A 14,306-nucleotide genomic window follows, 5' to 3' on the forward strand; every position below is an offset into this window, starting at 1 on the left:
TGCAGGTTATATTAGGGAGTGATGTGAAAGAACAAGTAGGAGACTGGTAAGAGTGAAGCAGGAGTAGAGGACAGCCCGTCAGGTGTGTGTGATTGGCCTGTTGCCTCAGAGTAGCAGGCTTAATTCCACCAGGGACCTTGAGGAGCCCTGTGGAACGTGCACAGAATGTGTACAAGTGAAAAATGAGTATCCATGAGCTGGTCCCCGAGTTGGTTGAGAGTTGTCTCATGCAGTTAAGTCCCTTTCACTTCCAGGTATGGGTGTGCCTCAGAATGGCTGAGGGTGCTTACAGGCTTCTCACATGGAGGGGGAAGAAAGCCTAGGGCAGGAAGCAAGTGATGTGCTACACAGCTGAGGTGTCTTGTTGACAGTTCCACACCTGCAGGAGCTAGGAGCTACAGCAGCAGTTGGAGTAAAAAGACTGGCCAAGAGGAAATGAGGTAGGCACAAGAAGTAGACGATTTCCTTATCCACTCCATGCACTGCTTGGATCTGGGTGCACTTTAATCTGTAACATGTCATTCAGGGTGGTGGCTAGGTCCAATCTCAGCATAGGAGGGTTAGTGGAACAAGTTTCAGTCCTGCACTGTGGAAATGTCTGAAGCCATAACTGACATTCGTCATTTCCCTCCACCAAACTTTCTAGGTTTTCCCTCCTTGGCTATCACTTTAGACGGTCTAGATTGCTTGCTTGAAGGAGTCACTGGGTCCTTTATCTGCCAAGGCCAGAACCTTAGTTACTCCTGTATCATCAGGTCTTTGTTGAAGCAATTGCCTATTTACATTTATCCCTGGACATGGAAGCATCAAGAAGCACTAGTAAATCTGCATTCCAGATGTATCCCTTTAGGCCCCTATTGTGTAACAGCTACCCTAGCTCCTTGTAATGAAAGTCATTTAGTGCTGCCAATATGGAAACCTTTTTTTTCCTTTTGTCCACTGTTTCCCAGGCACAAGAAGCCCCAAATTACCAGGAGATAGTCACAGTTTCCAATTAAAGTGAAATCCTGTGATATTGTGATTTATAATAAGAAATACATATTTGGTCATTGTCCTCATTTCTGTCACAGAGCTCCTAAAACCCTGGGGATTTTCTGAGAGTTGTGTTAAAGGCGTCTTTTGTTATGTTAATGAGGCAAGTTTCGGACCACACCTAAGGCTGGGGTTGGTTGCCAAGAGAACCAACTGTCTGATTCGACGGTTGGAACTTGTAGTCCCCTTCGGTGACCTTGCATTTGTATCCCTGCTCTACCACTTGTGAAGTGACCTGGAAAGTATTTACATTCTCTGTGACTCAGTTTTCTTATCTTTAAAATAGATATACTAGTAATACTTACATTATTATTAAACTCATTGTTTGAAGAGTTACTGTTTACAAAGTATTTAGTACTTAGGGTAGTTCTATTTTTAACTTATAAAATTTTTTTTTAATGTTTTATTTTATTTTTGAGAGACAGAGAGACACAGCATGAGTGGGGGAAGAGCAGAGAGAGAGGGAGACACAGAATCTGAAGCAGGCTCCAGGCTCCGAGCTGTCAGCACAGAGCCTGACTCAGGGCTTGAACCCACAAACTGTGAGATTATGACCTGAGCAGAGTCGGACACCTAACTGACTGAGCCACCCAGGTGCCCCCTATTTTTAACCTTTTGAAGAAATATACTGTTTTCTACAGTGGGTATACCAGTTGGCATTCCTACCAACAGTGCAACAATTCCTTTTTCTCCACATCCTCACCAACACCTAATGTTACTTGTGTTTTTGATTTTCTCTATTCTGATAGGTGTGAGGTGATACCTCGCTGTAGTTTTGATTTACATATCCCTGATGATGAGTGATTTTGAGCATCTTTTCATTGTGTCTGTTGACTATCAGGATGTCTTCTTTGGAAAAAATGTCTATTCATGTCTTCTGCCCATTTTTAAATTGGATTATTCATTTTTTGTGTGTTGAGTTTGATAAGTTCTTTATAGATTTTGGATACTAACCCTTTATTGGATATGTCATTTGTAAATATCTTCTCCCATTTCATAGGTTGCCTTTTAGTTTTGCTGATTATAAAACATTTTTTTTTAACATTGAGAATTATTGAGCAATGTGTTCTTAAGAGTTTAATCAATTTCTAAATATTTCTCACTACCACAAACAATGCCCCAAATCACACCCAGAAGTGGTCTGCTGAGAATACCAATTGCCACCTCATCTGAGTGCTATAATGTTACCGTGTGTCTGACTGATGCGGCTGGCCGTGAGCACTGGGCACAGGAGCCTACACTGGTATTGCTGCCTCTGTTGGCCCAAAAGCTAAAGCTTGTTACAGCCACAGCCACCAGAAAAAGTTCCTCAAGGTTCCTGTATCTTCCCATCACTTGCTCCTGAAAAACTTCTTGTTGCAGGGGAGGGTGAAAAAGCAAGCATATGGCATGTTCAGCTTGAAAATGTGAGGCAGATATGGAATTCCCAAACATAAGAAAGTGGTTCAAATGCTGCGCAGCCAAAAATGACAAGGAACCAGAACCAGATCATAAGGCCTTTATCACAGTTAAGGGCTTCTTCCTAATGGCAATGGGAGCCACTGAAGGTATTAAGCAGGAGTAACCTCATTGGATTTGCATCCCTGGAAGATCATTTTGGATTCTGGAGGAGGAGGATCTTAGGGCAAGAAAGGCTAGAGGTTGACCAGTTATCAGGCTGTTGTAAGACTTACGGCTAGAAATGATTTTCAATTTTTGAGACAAGCCCTCTCTGCAGAACAAAGCAGTCCCTACTAATCCCAGGATGACTCATTTGGATGTGAACTTGTCGAAAGCTTTATGAAAGTCTAAATATATTATCTCTATTAGTTCCCCTTTATGCACATGCTTGAGGAGCCAGTCTTAATAATTCCATACCCGTGTACATCATCCCTTCCTCTCTTTGGGACAATATTGCTTCTCTAACAGGCTGGTTTGTTTAAGTACTGTGTCTTTTTATCCTTTATTATGGACCCTGCCTGGTGAAAAATATTACATTCATGCTCTGATCCAAATCTCTTTGGGTCAATTTCCTGATTTATTTTCCTTTTTCTTTTTTCTCATTCCTGGTGGGCACTTGACAGTCTTCTTGTGACTTTGGGAAGCTACAGAGTAATGGTTATTGCTACATTCTTCAAGATCATTAATGAAGTAATTGAGGATATTAGAGACCTGTACGAGAAACTATTTTGATCAAAGATGCATGATTTAAAGATATGGACAGCGCTTGAAAATTAGTAAATTATAAAATACCATAAATATATTAAAAGATTCGAGCTCTTCAAAATGTCTGCTGCTACTTTCTACCTTTGTATGAACAAATAGAATTTTATCATGTTTCTTAAAAAAATTTTTTTTAATGTTTACTTTTGAGAGTGAGCGGAAGAGGGGCATAGAGAGAGGGAGACCGAGGATCCAAAGCGGCTCTGTGCTGACAGGAGAGAGCCTGGTGCAGGGCCCAAACTGACAAACCATGAGATCATGACCTGAGCTGAAGTTGGACACCTAACCAGCTGTGTCACCCAGGCACCCTTATCATGTTTCTATTAGAGGATCCGTTTGTACCAACAGTTATGATTGTAATCCTTCTACTAGTCTCCCCTCTGGCTGCCTTGTTTATTGCCATTTCCCCTTCTGCTGATATTCACTGTGGCCTGGAGGGACATTGATCCCTGTCATCTACCCTTCAACATTCCAAGAAAGTGCAGTGTGCATCTATCTCATCGCCAAGCTTCAGGATTTAAAAGATTAAGGTCAACCTAAAGTCTGACATCCAGTATTTGAACATTGCTGGTGAAACATCTGAGATTTCTGGAGCAAACAAACTTACCATTAGAATTCAAGTTCTTAAAAAAAAAAAAAAAAAAGAATTCAAGTTCTTTTCCTCCATAATTACAAGGAGTATTATCTTAGCAGTTTTTAGTCAATTCTTTACTTCTACCATCAATTGCATTTAAATCATTCATCTCTTATTTGATAATTAGGCTCTAAAGAAAATGGGGAGTGGAAATGGAGGAAGGAGGCAACTGGCTGAGTCTGCTCCAGAAATCAATGTAGGAGGGACTCAGGGGGTACTAGTCTGATATGAAATTGTTGTGAGTAGGAGGAGAAGGTGAAGGAACTTGTCTTGAAACTACATCTGCACAGGTAAGCACATTTTTTTCTACTTATTTTCATAATTTAAGAAAACAAAGTTTGCTAGAGAGGGTTTTATTTATGCTTTATATAGGATAGAGACAGCATCAAAGAGTGTTACTATTTTAAAAAAGTGTTTTTGAAGTTTATTTATTTATCTTGAGAGAGACGGAGACAGTGTGAGTTGGGGAGGGGCAGAGAGAGAGGGAGAGGGAGAATCCCAAGCAGGCTCCACACTGACAGTGCAGGCCCAATGCAGGGCTTGAACTCACAAAAACCGAGAGATTATGACCTGAGCTGAAACCAAGAGTTGGACAATTAACTGATTGAGCCACCCAGGCACCCTGAGTATTACTATTTTTTATATGAAGTGACTTGGATGAGGGTAGATGGAGATAAGGGTGGCCAACTACCCTGAAGCTATCTATTAGAAACTGGATAGGCAGCTTCTCCTTTGAAATCATGCTCTAGAGAAGGGGTGGCACAGAAGTGTTTGGTCCTATCAGGACCTTTGGGAGGAGACGTGCAGGCTGCAAGGAGAATGAGCTGCTGTCGGTCTGCAGTTTCTAGGGATGGTTGGTTTCCTGTCGCCACAGGGGTGAAGGAGCCTGTGTCTACTGAATTCTAGTAGGACATTGGCTGTCAGGTCTCCTCTGAATTGATCACTTCACTGAGCTCAGTCATGTACTAAGCATTGAGGATACTTATATAATAAAGATACAGCTCCTTATTGGAGGAATGAACAATGGAGAAAAACAATTATAGCAGCCAACACTTAATTAAACTTTTGCTTGTGTTCTAGTCACTAAGTTAAAGTTAGGGCTTTACACATCTCACTGCATGCCTTAAAATTCCCCATGATGCAGAGGGATTTAGAGAGGTTAACTAATTTGCTTGAGTCCTCTAGCTAATAAGGGCTGAGTCAGAACTTAAATCTGGGCAGGCTGACTCCAGAGGGCATATCTTTAACCATTCTTTGGACAGGATAAAGACTGACGCTGTGTGGAGTCCAGTACTGAGAAAGAATACCTAACCCAGCCTGGAGGGTTCAAGAGGTGGCATCTTTAAGAGTAGAGACTGCCACTTGCACCTTTAGATTTTCTAGCACATCCACAGGTATATAGAATGTTAGAACCAGAAAAATCTTTAAAGATCTGCTAGTCTCACAGCCTAATTCTATAGGAAAGATTTGGACAGGAGAAATGATTTGTCCGTTTCTTCAAGAAATCCTAATTTGAGGATTAGAAATCTAAGGCTTTTTTTCTTTTTCTTTTAAAATTTTTATTTAAATTCTAGTTTGTTAACCTATAGTGCAATATTGGTTTCAGGTGTAGAATTCAGTGATTCATCACTTACATATAATACCCAGTGCTCATCACAAGTGCCCTCTTTTGTACCCATCACCCATTTAGCCCATCCCGCCCCCCAACCTCCCTCCCTCCATCAAACCTCAGTTTGTTCTCTATAGTTAAGAGTCTCTTATGGTTTGTTTCTCTTTTTTTCCCCCTTCCCATATGTTCATGTTTTGTTTCTTAAATTCCACATATGACTGAAATGATACGGTGTTTGTCTTTCTCTGAGTGACTTATTTCGCTTAGCATAATACATGTTAGCTCTATCCACATCATTGCAAATGGCAAGACTTCATTCCTTTTTATGGCTGACTAATATTCATATATATATATATATATACACATATATATGTGTATATATATATATACACACACACACACACATACATACATACTTACATACAAACATACACATACACACCCCATGTCTTCTTTATCCATTCATCAGTTGATGGATGCATAGACATTTGGACTCTTTCCATAATTTGGCTATTGTTGATAATGCTACTACAAACATTGAGGTGCATGTACCCCATCAAATCTGTATTTTTGTATCCTTTGGGTTACCTAGTAGTGCAATTACTGAATCATAGGGTAATTCTATTCTTAACTTTTTGAGGAACCTCCATACTGTTTTCCAGAGTGGCTGCATCAGTTTGCATTTCCACCAACAGTGTTAAGGGGGCTCCCCTTACTTTCTCCACATCCTTGCCAATACTTGTTGTTTCTTTTGTTGTTAATTTTAGCCATTCTGATAGGTGTGAGGATTTCTTCTTTGGAAAATGTCTATTCATGTCTTCTGCCCAGTTCTTCACTGGATCATTTGGTTTTTTAGGTATGGAGTTTGATAAGGTCTTTATATATTTTGGATACTAACCCTTTATCAGATATGTCATTTGCAAATATCTTCTTCCATTCTGTAGGCTGCCTTTTATTTTTGTTGATTGTTTTCTTCACTTTGCAGAAGTTTTTTATCTTGATGAGGTCCCAATAGTTCATTTTACTTTTGTTTCCCTTGCCTTCAGAGACGTGTCTAGTGAGAAGCTGCTCCAGCTGAGGTCAAAGAGGTTGCTGCTTGAGTTCTCCTGTAGTCTTTTGATGGTTTCCTGTCTCACATTTAGGTCTGTCATCCATTTTGAATGGTGTAAGAAAGTGGTCCAGTTTCATTCTTTTCCATGTTGCTGTCCAGTTTTCCCAACATTTTATTTGTTGAAGAGACTGTCTTTTTTTTCATTGGATATTCTTTCCTACTCTGTTGAAGATTAGTTGGCCATATAGTTGTGTATCCAGTTTTGGGTTTTCTATTCTGTTCCATTGATCCATGTGTCTGTTTTTTTGCCGGACAATATGGTACTGGCACAAAAACAGGAAGCTAGGTTTTGATTAAGAACACTGGCTCTGATTGTCCATGTCACCTGTTTGTGATGAAAAATGAGACTTGGGATAATTGAAACAGTTGCTCACCAACCTACTATTTGTACTTCATACAAACAGAAGACTTGATAAGTCATATTAATAAGGATGTATTTGGAGGAATCAGGCAGATGTTTGGAGCATTTCCTGTATAAAGCAAATATTCTCAGATTTGTCTCTTGTGGCTGTGAGAGTGAAGATGTTAGGTTCAAACCCAATGCCTTCTGTATTGTTCTTGCTGGATTCCCACAGGAAGGTATCCCTGACAGGCACCAGCTTGCCCACCAACACCCAATAGCCCTCCTTTCCTTCTGATAGAACCCCAATTTGTACAGGAGGTTGCTGGAATTCCCTTTATCTCAGGCAAGGTGTGCATGATCCCAGCTCCAGGGAATGAATTGGGGATTGTTCTAAGTGTGGACATGGGACTCAGTTCTGTGCATAAGACATAAGGAGGATCTGCAGGGGAGGGCTTTCTTTCCCAAATAAAAAGGAATTTCCCAAGGAGAAATCCTTTCTGTTCCTTCCCCCTTTTGCTTTCTTCTTTTCCTCTGACCAATAACATGGATATGAGGCCTAGAAATGGAATGAAGATAAAACAATTTGCCAAAAATAGTGGAGCGGAAAAGCAGACTGAACTTGGGTCTAGGATCACTTCATGTCCTGACCTGCCAACCTCAGACTTCTTTTATACGATAAAGTCCTAGTTGTTAAGCTAATGCTAGATTTTTAGTTTTGCAGGTTTTTTTTTTTCTTACAGTTAAATGCACTCTTAATTGATACCATGTCTTTTTATTAAGAGAAGTCATATCATAAAGTACACCTGTCCTTCAGGTTTTAATTTTATTCATAGGATCCAAAATAAAGGTAGTAAATGCTTGTGAATGAGCAAAACTGCCCCATCTGTTAAATTTCTTTTCCAGGGAATGTATAGAATTGCATACATTTGGTTTTTACAAGGTATCACTGTCGATAGTGCTGTGGTGAGTTGTGTCGAAGTTTCTGATATCATTTCAGATTTATTTATTTGTTAAATTTGTTTATTTATTTGTAAGTAAGTAACCTCTCCATCCAACGTGGGGCTCAAACTCACAACCCTGAGATCTAGAGTCCATGCTTTTCTGACTGAGCCAGCCAGGCGCCCTATCATTTTGCATTTAAAAAAACTGAGAATAGGCTAATTAGAGTCCCAAAGGCCTACATGATTAGTTAAGATTCCTCCAGGAAAAGCTCTGTAGCTAGTCATATGCAAACTACTTACATCAAAGTGTAGATTCTGTCTTAACTTTCACTTTAATTGAGCTATTAATATGCACTGTTGAGATCTTAAATTGAGCTTTAATATGGTTTTCATGTTTCAAAACCTAGAAGATGTCAAAAAGGAGGTGGTACTTCTAAATTTTCTACACTTTGGGCTTCTGTTACTTACTGCATTAGAATCATCAGCTATATGCTTGTTTATTTAGTGACAAGGACCTTGGCTTACTCATTCCAGTGTCACCTGCAGTACGTGGCACAGCAGCCTCACTGAGGCAGGAATGAATAAGTATTCACTGAGTCACAGTAGCAACAATAGCCACTAACAATAATAATTGCTAATATTTCCCTATGCTCACTGTGCGCCAAGATTAGTGTGGGTGCCTTCAGTGCATGGTTTTATTTCACCCCCACCAAATCCTTGTGAAACAGGTAATTTCCTCCATTCAAATGAGGAAGGGAAGGCTTAGAGAGGTTAAGTCACTTGCTCAAACTTATTCAGCACAGTCTTGAGTCCAGAGTCTTGGATTCCTTATGAAGAAGTATCTATATTTTACAGCCGAGGAAACAGCGGCTCAGAGAAGTTAAGTAACTTGGTCAGGGTCACACAGCTCATAAGTGGTAGAGCCTGGATTTGAACCCAGTCTTGTTCTAGTATCTGTTCTCTTAACTATGCACTACACGGGCATGCCTCAGATTTTTGATGCAATTATATAAAGTTGGTTATATGAAATTGAAGGCTAGTTGGTCAGTAAATGTAATGAAGAACTTTAAAGGTCAGCACTCAAGCCTTTTTTTTTTTTTTTTTTTTTTTTTTTAAGTAGTAGTAAGATATCTTTCCAAGACAGAACTTCTTTCAAATCCATAGTGATAACTTTTTTGTCACTCTGGTACAGAAACTACACATTAACTTCTAACTTATAAAGAATTTACATCTAGGCCTTAGGTTTCCTAACTCCTCTCTTTCCCACACTCTTCCTGTGTCCCACCTGGGTACCAAATTTCACTCTTTCTGGAGGGAGTCAGTGGCCCTTCTCACCACTGCATTTGAAGGCTCCTTTCCTTCCTGGGTAATACCTCCAACACAGCCCATGCCCTCCCCCCACCTTTTTTTTTGAGCAAAGTAATAGAATTTATTGAGAGAAAGTGTAAAGCTCTCAAGAGTGAGAGGGCTCCCAACTGGGTTGCCGCTGGGGATTTCTGTCCCTGGCTTTTTATTGGGACCTTATCAGAAAGTCTGTGAGAATCCACACATGGCACCTAGCCCAGTCAGGCCTGGAACACGTTTATCTTATCCTCTTTATTCCCCAAACTCCACTGCCACTGCCTCTTCTTCAGTCTTGCACTTGTAGCTGCATCCTGCCTCCCTGAAGTTCCCTTATCTCCTTTTCTAATGTAACCCTTTCCCTACTCATTCCTCCCCCTGGAATAGGGCCTCTAACTGCTGTTAGGCAACAGGGACGATGACTGGCTGGCTTCTTCAAGCTGACAAGGGATGGTGTGGGGGTATGGCAGTCTAAGTTTAAGGGTTGGTCAGTCGAGTGGCCCAAGGTATGGTTCCACAGGAAGCCTGACAGGCAGCAGGTGGCACAAACATCAGCAGACACAAAGACGTATTCTGTTTACTGGGAGATTTAGGGATATTTTTCACCTTAATTCTTCTCTTCCTTTCAATCTAGGAAGCCCTGATTCAGACCAGGATCTAAGGTTGGAAACAGAAGGTGTTTTATTTTTTTTAATTTTTTTTTTAACATTTATTTATTTTTGAGACAGAGAGAGACAGAGCATGAACAGGGGAGGGGCAGAGAGAGAGGGAGACACAGAATCTGAAACAGGCTGCAGGCTCTGAGTGGTCAGCACAGAGCCCAACGCGGGGCTCGAACTCACGGACTGTGAGATCATGACTGAGCCGAAGTCGGACGCTTAACTGACCAAGCCACCCAGGCGCCCCCAGGAGGTGTTTTAGATACTAATCTTAAGGTAGTTTTCAAAACAGAGGTCCTCAGCCTTGCCTGTGCATTGGAATTGCTTGAGGAGTTTAAAAAAAAATTCTCATTTGGGGTAAGAATATACAATGGGAAAAAGACAATCCCTTCAACAAATGGTGCTGGACATTGTCAACAAATTGGACATGCTAAAGAATGAAACTGGACCACTTTCTTATACCATGCACAAATATAAACTCAAAATGGATTAAGGACCTAAATGTGAGACCTGAAACCATAAAAATCCTAGAAGAGAGCACAGGCAGTAATTTCTTTGACATCAGCTATAACACCATTTTTCTAGAAATGTCTCCTGAGGCAAGGGAAACAAAAGCAAAAATGGACTATTGGGACTACATCAAAATAAAAAATCTTCTGCACAGCAAAGGAAACAACCAACAAAATTAAGACAACCTACGGAGGGGTGTTTGGGTGGCTCAGCTGACTCTTGATTTTGGCTTAGGTCATTTTCTCATGGTTTGTGGGATCGAACCCCATGTCAGGATCTGTGCTGACAGCACAGAGCCTGCTTGGGATTCTCCTCTCACTCTATCTCTCAAAAAGAAATAAATAAACAATGACAAAAAAAACCACTTAAAAAAAAAAAGACAACCTATGGAATGGGAGAAGATATTTGCAAATGTCTTATCTGATAAAAGGTTAGTATCCAAAATATATAAAGAACCGATACAGGTCAACACCCAAAAAACAAATAATCCAATTAAGAAATGGACAGAAGACATGAACAGTCATCTCTCCAAAGAAGATATCCAGATAGCCAATAGACACATGAAAAGATGCTCAACATCACTTATCATCAGGGAAATACAAATATGAGATATCACCTCAAACCTGTTAGAATGGCTAAAATCAACAACATAAGAAACAAGTGCTGGTGAGGCTGTAGAGAAAAAGGGAACCCTGGTACACTGTTGGTGAGAATGTAAACTGGTACAACCAGTGTGGAAAACAATATGTAGGCTCCTCAAAAAGTTAGAAATAGAACTACCCTACGATCCAGTAATTGCACTACTAGGTATTTACCTAAAAAATAAGAAAACACTAATTTGAAAGGATATATGCACCCCTATGTTTACTGCAGCATTATTTACAATAGCCAAGATATGGAAGCAGTCCTAGTGTCCAATGATAGATGAATGGATAAAGAAGATGTAGTGTATATACAAAATGAAATATTATTCAGCCATAAAAAGGAATGAAGTCTTCCCATTTGCAATGACATGGAGGGAGCTAGAGAGTATAATGCTAAGTGAAGTAAGTCAGTCAGAGAAAGGCAAATCCCATAAGATTTCACTCCTATGTGGAATTTAAGAAACCAAACAAATGAACAAATAAAAAAATTAAAAAGACAAATTCAAAAACAGACTCTTAACTATAGAGAACAAACTGATGGTTACCAGGGGGAAGGAGGTGAAATAGGTGATGGGGTGGGGGGAGTAAGAGCACATTTATCATGATGAGCACTGAGTAATGTGTAGAATTGTTGAATCACTTTGTCATATACCTGAAACTAATATAACACTGTATGTTAACTTTATCAGAATGAAAATAAAAAACTTAAAACAAAAAAGAACTTAAAATTCATTGGCGCTCTATCCTCACTATTCCCAACTTAGTTGATCTGCGGTATACTCCAGGCACTTGGAGTTTTGGAAGCTGCCAGGAGATCCAGTATACAGCTGAAGTTGAGGAACACTGTGGCTACAGCACGATTTCTCTACCTTGGCACCATTGACATTCAGCCCTGGCTAATTCTTTGTTCTGGGAGCCTGTCATGTGCACTACAGAATGTTTAGCAATGTCCCTAACCTTTATCTGCTAGATGCCAGTAGCACTTTCCTTAGTTGTGACAATCAAAAATGTCTCTAGACTTTGTCAGATGTCTTGGAGGAGACAAAACCCTACTGAGAATCACTGGTCTCGAGCCATTGCTGTTGTCCAAGCTACTGTGGAGACTTCTGTGAAAGAAGTTTCTCCAAAAGAAAAAAAAAAAAAAAAAAAAAAAAGGGAAGGTTGGCTTCTATTTCACCCTCTCAGACAGGAAAATATATAATAATGCCAAGGGGATCAATCAGTCAGAAAACCCTCCTGCGATTTGAGGAGAACTAATCAGGGTGCTTTTTTTTTTTTTTAAAGAATTATTATTTCTCAGTAAAGAGATGGTATATTTCTTCAGGAGTGTGGTAGAGGAAGGTATTTTTGAGAATGGGGAGTTAAGGAAAGGATACAGATCTTTCTAGCTGATCTGAAGCACAACAGAAGGAAACTAAATCTTTTTTTAATTAGCATGAACAGCCTGGCCTGGGGGAAATATTGTCTCTTGCTGAGGAGTTGCTGCCAACAAGATAAAGTGGAGGAGATAAAGCACAAGGGCTCGGACTGGATGGATGTAAATGCTGAACGTTTCTTCAGCTCTAGGGAGGCTTGCCACCAAACTGGTGATGGAGTGAACAGAAATAGATGAGAGTCTGGGTTCATGGTTAAAAGCAGAGTTAGAAGAGCTCGTTCTGGAAAGACTGGAGTTTGGGAATAAACTATTTGAGTGGTTGTCTTAGTTTGGGTCATCTGAGAGAAGAGCTCAGGAAGCACCACAGGACAGTGGGGAAAGGAGGGGAGGGAAGCTAATAAGAAGTACATTATTGGGCTTTGCCACCATGGGCAGTGAAGCTTAATCCTTCTGGAAGTTGCAAGGGCCAGGGCTGAGCACAAGCCTCAGAGGTGTGGGCCAAGAGAGCTGGCGTGTTTATCCATGAATTCCCATTTGTCACTGGTTGATGGCTGTGCTTAGGGCCACACAATCCCAGCAGTTTTTTTGGGTTTTGGTTTGGTCCTCGGGCAGAGTTGCCAATGTGGTGCAGGCAACTAGAAGCGGCTGGTCAGCACTGGATGGTTCTTGCAGGTGGGATATAGGTGGGCCACTAGCAACTTCTGCCATAGTGGTCAGTTTCAAAAATTTATTTAAAGGTATTAACTGCTTTGCTAATTAACAATGTTTAATTTTTAATAAAAATGTCTAATATAAAGACAAGGAACATCAGGAAGGCACACTGACCTCTGTCATCCTCAAAGATACCCACCTTACTGTTTGAGACCATGAGATATCACTGCCAGAAGCCTACCCATCATTTTGGCCCTGTCCTCAACTCCTCCTTCCCTCACCCCTTGCATACAGATCCCTAGCACCGTCTTTCAGGTCTACTCCAAAGCACTCAGGAATTTATTCACTTCTGTCTCTGCTGCCACCTCATTAGTCCAGGACAGTGCTGTCTTTTGCCTGGACTATTGCAATGGCCTGCTCCTGGGCTCCCCACACTAGCTTTTCTTTTAGTTCCTTGAACCCACCAGGCTTTTATTTCGGAATGCTCCTCCCCTCTACCACACCCCAGCCCAACCCTACCCTTCCAATGATTTGCTTCTTCCTATCTTTTAGGTTTGGCTGTCATTTCTTCATTGAAGATCTCTTTTAAAGAATGATCTCCCCTCCCCTTCTGCTATTCCTATCTCAGTTCCTGTTTGTTTTGTTTTGGCATGTTTCACAATTTATAATTATTTTGTTTGTTTATTTCATCAGTCTCCCTCTTAGAATGTAACCTCTGTCAGGGCGAGAACCATATGTATCTCCTGGACCACCATATCCCTCATAGAGTTGCCAGATTTATCAAATAAAAATACAGGTTTCTGGGACACCTGGGTGGCTCAGTCGGTTAAGCATCCAACTCTTGATTTCAGCTCAAGTCATGATCTTATGATTTGTGGGATTGAGCCCTGCATTGGGCTCCGCACTGACAGCCTGGAGCCTGCTTGAGATTCTCTCTCTTTGTCTCTCTCTGCCCTTCCCAGGCTCATTCTCTCTCTTTCTCTCTCTCTCAATAAAAAACTTAAAAAAAAGACAGGTTTCCATGTCCACTCTTGTACTAAAAATTATTCAGGGTTTATATGAAATTCAAATTTACCTGGGCATCTTTTGTTTTATTTGGCAGCCCTGGTTCCTAGGTCCTGGTACATAGCTGACTCTCACTACCTGTTGTTAAACAAAAACTTAGTAGCAGCATATCAAAATTAATACTTGGGCAACACAGAGGAGAGAATGTGCTAAAACTATAGAACTAGAGTGGTGAAAAATACACTTGCC

Source organism: Panthera tigris, chromosome C2, assembly GCF_018350195.1.
Source record: "Panthera tigris isolate Pti1 chromosome C2, P.tigris_Pti1_mat1.1, whole genome shotgun sequence".
Classification (NCBI taxonomy): domain Eukaryota; kingdom Metazoa; phylum Chordata; class Mammalia; order Carnivora; family Felidae; genus Panthera; species Panthera tigris.